Genomic DNA, 7,860 nt, shown 5'->3' with positions numbered 1-7,860 from the left:
AGTTTTGATTTGGCAGTGCACAAGTCGAAGGCTAGAAGACTTCCAACTTCTAACTTCTAACCACATATTCAACTTAGTTAATTCCCTGCATAGTTGAGTATGCCTCATATTTTTCAGTCAAATTTGAGAGATAATCTACGAAATTAGCCTATAAATAGAATCTTTTACAACCTTAGAAAATGCACCCATTAAAAGATATAACTCATAACACTTTAGGAGAATTTTGTGTTTACGTTTTTAAGGTACTTTGTTTTCAAGTTTTAGTTTTTATCTCCATCTTTTGTACTTTTCGTTCTTTTGTCATTATAGTAAAATTATCTTTGTCTGTGGTTTTTTTATCCTCTTTAGAGAGTTTTTCTATGTTAAATATGTGTGTTCAATTTCTCAATCTCCCGCTAAATGTTTTATTTAAAAATATTTCTTTAGCGTAACATATCTCTAACCCAAAATTTTGATTAAAACTTAAAGAAATTATAAAAGCCAAAAACTAAATGAAATAGTTTTTTTTACTTTTTAATGAAATAAAGATAAAAACGATACACTAAGAAATAAAAGCACTAAAGAAACTAACAAATCTTAATAAAAAAATACACTAAAAATCCTATCGCATGCTCATGCGTGTAGAAATCACGAATTTAGAATACATATGTGTGTTTAAAACATACAATAAATAATGAAACATATGATTTAGAACTGATTAATAATAGTGACATTTGAAATATGTACGATATTAAAATAAAAAATTAAATTAAATGATGAGTAAAATAAAATTTAAACACGAAAATACATCAAATTAAAAATAATAAATGAATACAATTGTTTATCATGGTATTATCATCAATCTTGTGTTGGTGTCGACTTAATTTGTGTCACCAACTCAATCAACAATATTATTATATACAAATATATAATAATTTTATATAACAAATATACTTATTAAAGTTTCATATAAAAACTAAAAATTGTGTTAGTTCAAATGATAAAAGAAAATGTTTTATACGTATAATGTCTTTGTTTCAAATCTCATTATGAACAAATTTTGATTTTTTATAAAATAAATTATTAAAAAAATACCCACAAAATCATGATTTTACAAACAAAAAGGTTATTTTGGTACTTCCTTAACTAAGTTGGGACTCGATTGATGGGTGAAACCAACTTAGTAAAGGGTTTTATAAATAGTATAGATAAATCGTCCAATTTGGTTGTGGCTCGTCAATAACACATCTTATTTAATTTAAGGGTAAACTACACTAATTGACCCTAAATTTTATTTAAAATTACATTTTGGTCATCTAACTTTCAAAACTTACGTTATAGTCACTAATGTTATTAATTTGTTACATTTTTTTCACTCGAGTATTAACTTCCATTAAAAAAGTAATGTTGCACCTTAATTCAAAAGGTTAATAGCTAATTTGGCCCCTGAGTTATTTTAATACCCACAATTTTTAAATGGATATTTTTTAAATGCTCAATTGGTTATGTAGTTCGTTAGACCATTTTTTTCAAGCAAGTTTTTTTATATATATAGAAGAAGAAGAAGAGGAATAATTACTCACAGGACTTTTTAGACGATGGTTTTGGAAATTTGGGCATGGCTAACTAAGAATTGGAAGCCATGGCTGAGATAAAGGAGAAAGGAAAGACTTTTATTGCCCCTAAGCCATCCCAAAAAAGAATGAAGGAAGAGGTGAGTTCAAGTGAGGAGGATTCTGACTCGTCTGATGAGCCATTTAATTGTTTTGATTTAAGTTCCAGTTCAGATGAAAGCTTTGAGGAAAATGTTCCTCTAAAAGAAATCGTATCAGTAAAAGCTAAGTTTAAAAAGCTTGTGATAATAAAGTCTGCCATTTGAAGAAACAAAAAGCTAAGAAAAAGTGGTGTTCCAGCTATGCTTATAGATGTAGTGGAAAGGGCAAAAGTAGAGGAGTAAATGCTTGTGGCCAAGAAAGATCTAGTACTTTTGACACCAAACTGTCGAAAAATATATAAGGCCTTCAGAACAAAGGGTTTTATTGAGGATAAAAACATCGACGATGCTAGTTTTGTTGAGCAAGGCATTGACACCCTCTTAACCAACAATGTTCTAATGGGTATTGTTACATTTGTGAAGCCATATATGAAGGGGTTGGTATTGGAATTCTATGCCAACTTGATGTCCCCGATCACTAATTCAATAAGCCAATTGTTCTAATAGGTGTATGTAAGAGGCCATTAGTTTGAGTTCAATATAGAATTGATCCAGAGAGTGCTTAAATGTTTCATAGAAACTTTGTTGAACTAGTTGAATCCTTAGATGCCACTGTTGTTGCATTACCAACAACATCTACCGATATTGGACTGAAAAATGAAGCATTTGAGCTTATTCATTGTCCATTTTATATGTTGTCATGTTTTCCAATTCAACCAGAAAATGGGTCCCAACCACATAGAGGGATTTAGTTGCTTCTAAGGTAGTTGTGCTTATCAGAAAAACAATGCAAATGATTGAGTTTGAAATGGCTTAGCTGGTATTTGATCAAGCGGTAAGTCATACTAAGAAGGTACATGCTAGAAACCTCTTATCATTCCCATATTTGAATTTCCAAGTTATAACTCTACAAAATCCAAATATTGTGAAAATCACTGAAAGATGTCAGAGGACAATTCCTAAGCTTAAGTTCTATCTTAAGTAGCTGGAGAGGAAGCAAGTTAATGCAGAGCTAACAGAGCATGTAGTTGGAGAGAATGTTAAGTAGACAGAATAAGCGAATCATGAAGCAACAACTACAATAGGAGAGGCATAAGTTCCCACTTCCACTGGCCTTTTAAGCAATGGTGAAGGATTTAACAGATGGATGATTGATCATCCAACACCATCTATTGAATCTCATAATAGAGCGATCGCCAAGATGAGGGCTAAGATAAGGATCATTCAGCAGATTAGGGACAAAGAGGTTGCACTAAGGAAGGATCTGTAGAGCAAGTGATCCTTACACAATTTTTCAGACAATCTATTGATCTTGTACTCTTTATTCGGTGGACTAACTTAATCCTACCTAGTTGTATTGTTTTATTTATCATGTTTTCAACATTCATTTTGCCTTGGTCCAATATAGAGAGTAAGGATCTATAACATTCTGGTTGGCAAGTTTGTTGAACAAAAATGGGTAGTAGAGTATAGATAATGGGGAGTAAAAGTAGATATGAAAGTTGCTGGTTTGAGTGCTTTTTGTTTAAGTGATGTCGCTTCCTATATGAGAAGTATATGTCCTTTTTTCTAATTGATGAAGATGCTTACGTTTCTAGAAGAAGTTGTTGACAATGAAAATACATCAAACCTTATGGTGGTAATCTCTTTTATTTTTGAACTCTTATTTAATCTGGTACGTATAAGTGAGATGATGATACTTATTTGCTGATATTATTATTGTGGATGTTGCGGCATTGTTGAATTGATTTGGAACTATTATTATATTATGTTGTGAGGTATATCTTACTTTATTGCACATTGCCTTATTTGTTGCTTACTTAGATATAATTTAGTATTTTGATTGTTGGTGTGAATTCTAGACATAGCATTGATAGTTAAAATTATTATATTATGTACTGAGTTGAGCTAAGTAGAGTGAGGTTCGTGATGAGGGAGAACTATTGTTGATTGTGGTAGTTAGCTTCCTATATTTTTTAATTTTGTTCATCAGATTGCCAAAGAAGGATATTATTAAGGAAAAATGAGTTGATAGTTGCCACTCGACAATTCCAACTGCAAACTACCACTAAGGTGGTTAAAAACTTGTCTTATTTGGTTTGGCAATTTAATGAAGAAAATCTTTGGACTTGATTATGTGTTGTTATATTGAAGATACTTTAGTCAATCTATAGAAACCAATCATTGGTAATCTGAAGATTGGATTGGATTCCTATGAATCAATTCAGTCCTTGGAATGTGATATGGTCGAGATAGTGCTACTGATTTTGGAGAGCATATCTTCTGGTGATTTTATTTTAATTGTTATTGATGTAATAACTATTTTCAAGGAGTGACTTTTTATTCACTTAGATTCCACATTAGCAAGCTAAAATTAGATGTATGCATTGAGGCTTGTATAGGTTTTGTAAGAAAACTAATTGAGTGCATTCTAATTAGTTCATTTGAGGAATTGTTTTGTATGAAAGAGTAAACTATTTTTGTAAACATTATTGATTGTTTACTGCCCAAGTTCTTAAGGGGGATTTGGAGGTGAGTGCTCTAGTATTTAGATACAAAGATACTTGGGGAGTGATAGAGTGTGAATCACTTATTGTATCCATGATAAAAGATAGTGGAATTACTCATTGAGCTAGGATCTGCAGATGTAAGGAAACCGAACTGCATAAACAAATCTTGGTGTTATTTCTATTTTTTTTTGCTTAGTTTTTCACAATGCCAAGCCGTAGCGGCCATTGCAGTCAAGTATTTCCCTTGTATTTTGTATTCTAGACAAATAGGTAGCTTAACATAGTAACAGAAATAAATTGTGATAATTTTATTTACTCTATAATAGAGTTTTAACTTGAATAAAAGTCTAAACATACTCATTGTCACTAAATCAAAATAACTAATAATTAAGTTTAATATATATTTTTTAATTCTGAATTATTTTTTTATAAATATGAAAATGATAACATACTTAGGCACCAAGTGCCTAGCTTGTAGGCTAACATCACTTTGGAACACACCTGGGCACCAAGTGCCAAGCTCGAAGGCTTTACATCCGTCCCTGGTAACACACCAGAATCACTTTAATATAACACAATAGTTCGCAATAAATGTTGGACTTCGGTATATTCAGTGAATAATAACGAATCAATAATCACCATATCATCACAAGTCCAACATGTATCGTGGCATTAAAAGCCTATTGGCATGCCAATTGTATTCTATCCTACGTCCATTAGGCTCAATATATCATCGAATAACAGTGTCCAATTCAATTACTTTCTCAATTCATATCAATTTATTTCAATTCAACTATATCAAAATATCAAAAATCTCAACTCGTAGTTAATATAACATTTAAACTTGTACAAAACTAAACCATATGAAGTTACTAGGGCTAAACTTCAGTGATAACAAAAGTTCAGGGACTAATCAACAAATTTCCCTTTTCCTCGGTTATCTATTTGTTCTTGATCTATAAATAGTTTGTTTCAACTTATTGGCCCCAATTTCATATAATATTCAATTTAATGCATATGATTTCTTATTTACAAATTTTCGCATTTGCCCCAAGCTTTTACATGTTATATAATTTAGTCTCTAGACCCAAAGCATTCAAATTTATCACAAATTCATAAATTTTTATGCTAGCTGAATTTCTATTCATAGTAGTACAACACATAATTATTCAATACTCACAATAATTTCATGTCAAATTTAGTATTTTATCAATTCGGTCCTTTAACTAAAAACTAGCTAAAATCACTTTACAAAATAGTCTTAATCAACAACCAAGATTAATATTCTACCATTAAACTTAAAAAGCACACTAAACTTATCAATGCCATCATCCAAAACATTTAGCAGGTTTACAAATTAACCCTCAGGTTAACTAGATTAAGCTAAAATGATATCAAAAACATAAATTTCATGAAAAACGGATGATGAATGGACTTACATGCAAAGACACAATCCAAGACGAAGCTTCCCAAGCTTGAAAGGGGTGATTCGGTGGAGGTAGGTTAAAAAGAAAGAAGATGATACGTTTTGTTTTTGTTTTACACTTTTATTTATTTTATTTTTAACATTATTAAATAATTTAAAACATAAACATTATAAAACATAGTTGTGTAACCGACCACTAGCACTAGAAATGGTATAATTACCATTTAAAACTATGTAGTATTGTTTTCCCATCCATTTAACTCAATATACTAATATTACTTGAAAAATGGGTTGTTACAGAAGTAGTGACCATGACTTCAGACACTATTGCATTGTTGTATTTGTCTATTTTCAGAATAAGCAAATTTTAGAACAAAAGTACTGGACAATTTGTTTTGAATATATTTGGACAAGTTAGAGCCCAATTGAGTTAAAATTTATGACTTGATTATTGGTTCTTTCGAATCAAGTTTGATTACATACGGATCAAGTAAAGCCACTTTCTACAGTTGAAGACATTGGATTACATCAAGACTCTTATGGAATTATTATCCCATGCTGATTTTTAGCTTTACTTTATAGAAAAGTGATTAGAATATAACTCTTATGTAAGTAAAACTTAAGTAGTATATAAACTTAAATTTTTTCTAGGTTAAAATATGCCAAAAGATTGAGAGAGCACAAATTTTTTCAAGTCAAGAATGTTTTATGTGTGCATTGATTTTGTAAGCAATCAAGAGAATATTTTGTATTGCAAAACTAAGCTTTTGATGGCAATGCTTAGTGGGAGAGTGATCTAGTCTTTGTACAACAGTAAGGTGGCTAAAGCGATGAGAGTTAGCTCGATGTTAGAACTTAAATCATTGATTGTATTGTGAGAAAGATAGTGAATCATTGCTTTGGGCAAGGCCTCATAGGTGTAGACTGAAGTTGAATTGTGTAAACAATCTCGGTGTTTATCTTTACATTTTCAAACGTTTGGTTTCATGGTTGAAACTGTGGCCACAATTCCAAGCACTATTTTATTCACAGTTTCTATTTGCAAAGCAAATACCCCTCATTTCTATAGTTTTATTATTTATTGGCCAAATGTCATCTAGGAAATGTTGACTATGCAATAGGAAACTTGAAGATAGAAGTCATATGTTTGTATTACTCCAAAGAGTTGTGATGTCAAATTTTACAAATTGTTGGAGTTTCAGAAACATTCCCCTCTGAAATCTGATAAACAATCTTGTAAGTGATAGATTAAAAGGGTTGGTTTATTCTGTTAGTAACAATCAACACTTGTGTAGGGTGTAGAGTTTAATTGATGCTTACTAGCAAGATTTTGCTTTCTTTTTGGATGAAATGAAACTACTTAACTAAAAAGTTGTTGGTTTTTGAAAGAAAATGTGCTTGACCTAAAAGTTTCACATTGCACTCGTTACTCTTCATAAAATCATATTTAAAATTTTATGTATAATATTTAATTCATATATGATAAATAATATTTTAAATAAACAAAAAAATAAAAAACCGTCATATAAATATGTATAAAATATTAAAATCTACAAAAAAAACACCACACAAACAAAGATTCTTTTTTTCTTTAAATTGAACTAGTATAATAAATTATGGAAAAAAAGTGAGATTAACTAAGACATAACATGATACAAACAAATTTTATTTTCTAAATTATACAAAATTATGATACGAAAAATATACAAAATAACATCAACACAAGGCTTGATATATAAACATTTCAATCTTATATAAAACGATAAAAAAATAATATAAATGCTCTTGTATTAGGAGTTAGATTGCATTTTGTCCCTTACTAAAAAAAAGGTGAATTTGTCTTTATATATTAGATCAAAGAGCAAGCTAATTCTTTTTGTTAAAAAATTCATCCATTTATATTTTTACAAACTAATGTGGCTAACAGAATAACTAGACAATTGCTAATGTACAATGACCAACTTTTAACAGTAGAAATGGATGAAATTTTTAACAGAATGATCAATTTGCTTTTTGATCTAATGTACCAAAACTAATTTTCCTGTTTTTTTAGTTGAGAGGACAAAATGCAATCCAACTCTTAGTACAAGAAACTCCATCATATTTTTACCTATATAAAACTAATAAGTACATTCATTATCTAAAATTGCTAGAAAAAGAGAACGTTTGGTAAAAGACATACATTGCTAAGTGGTAGCCCAAAATTTACACTCAAAAAATTTAGGGACAAC

This window comes from Gossypium hirsutum, chromosome D13 (genome assembly GCF_007990345.1).
Source record: "Gossypium hirsutum isolate 1008001.06 chromosome D13, Gossypium_hirsutum_v2.1, whole genome shotgun sequence".
NCBI lineage: Eukaryota > Viridiplantae > Streptophyta > Magnoliopsida > Malvales > Malvaceae > Gossypium > Gossypium hirsutum.
This window is presented reverse-complemented; position numbering follows the sequence as displayed.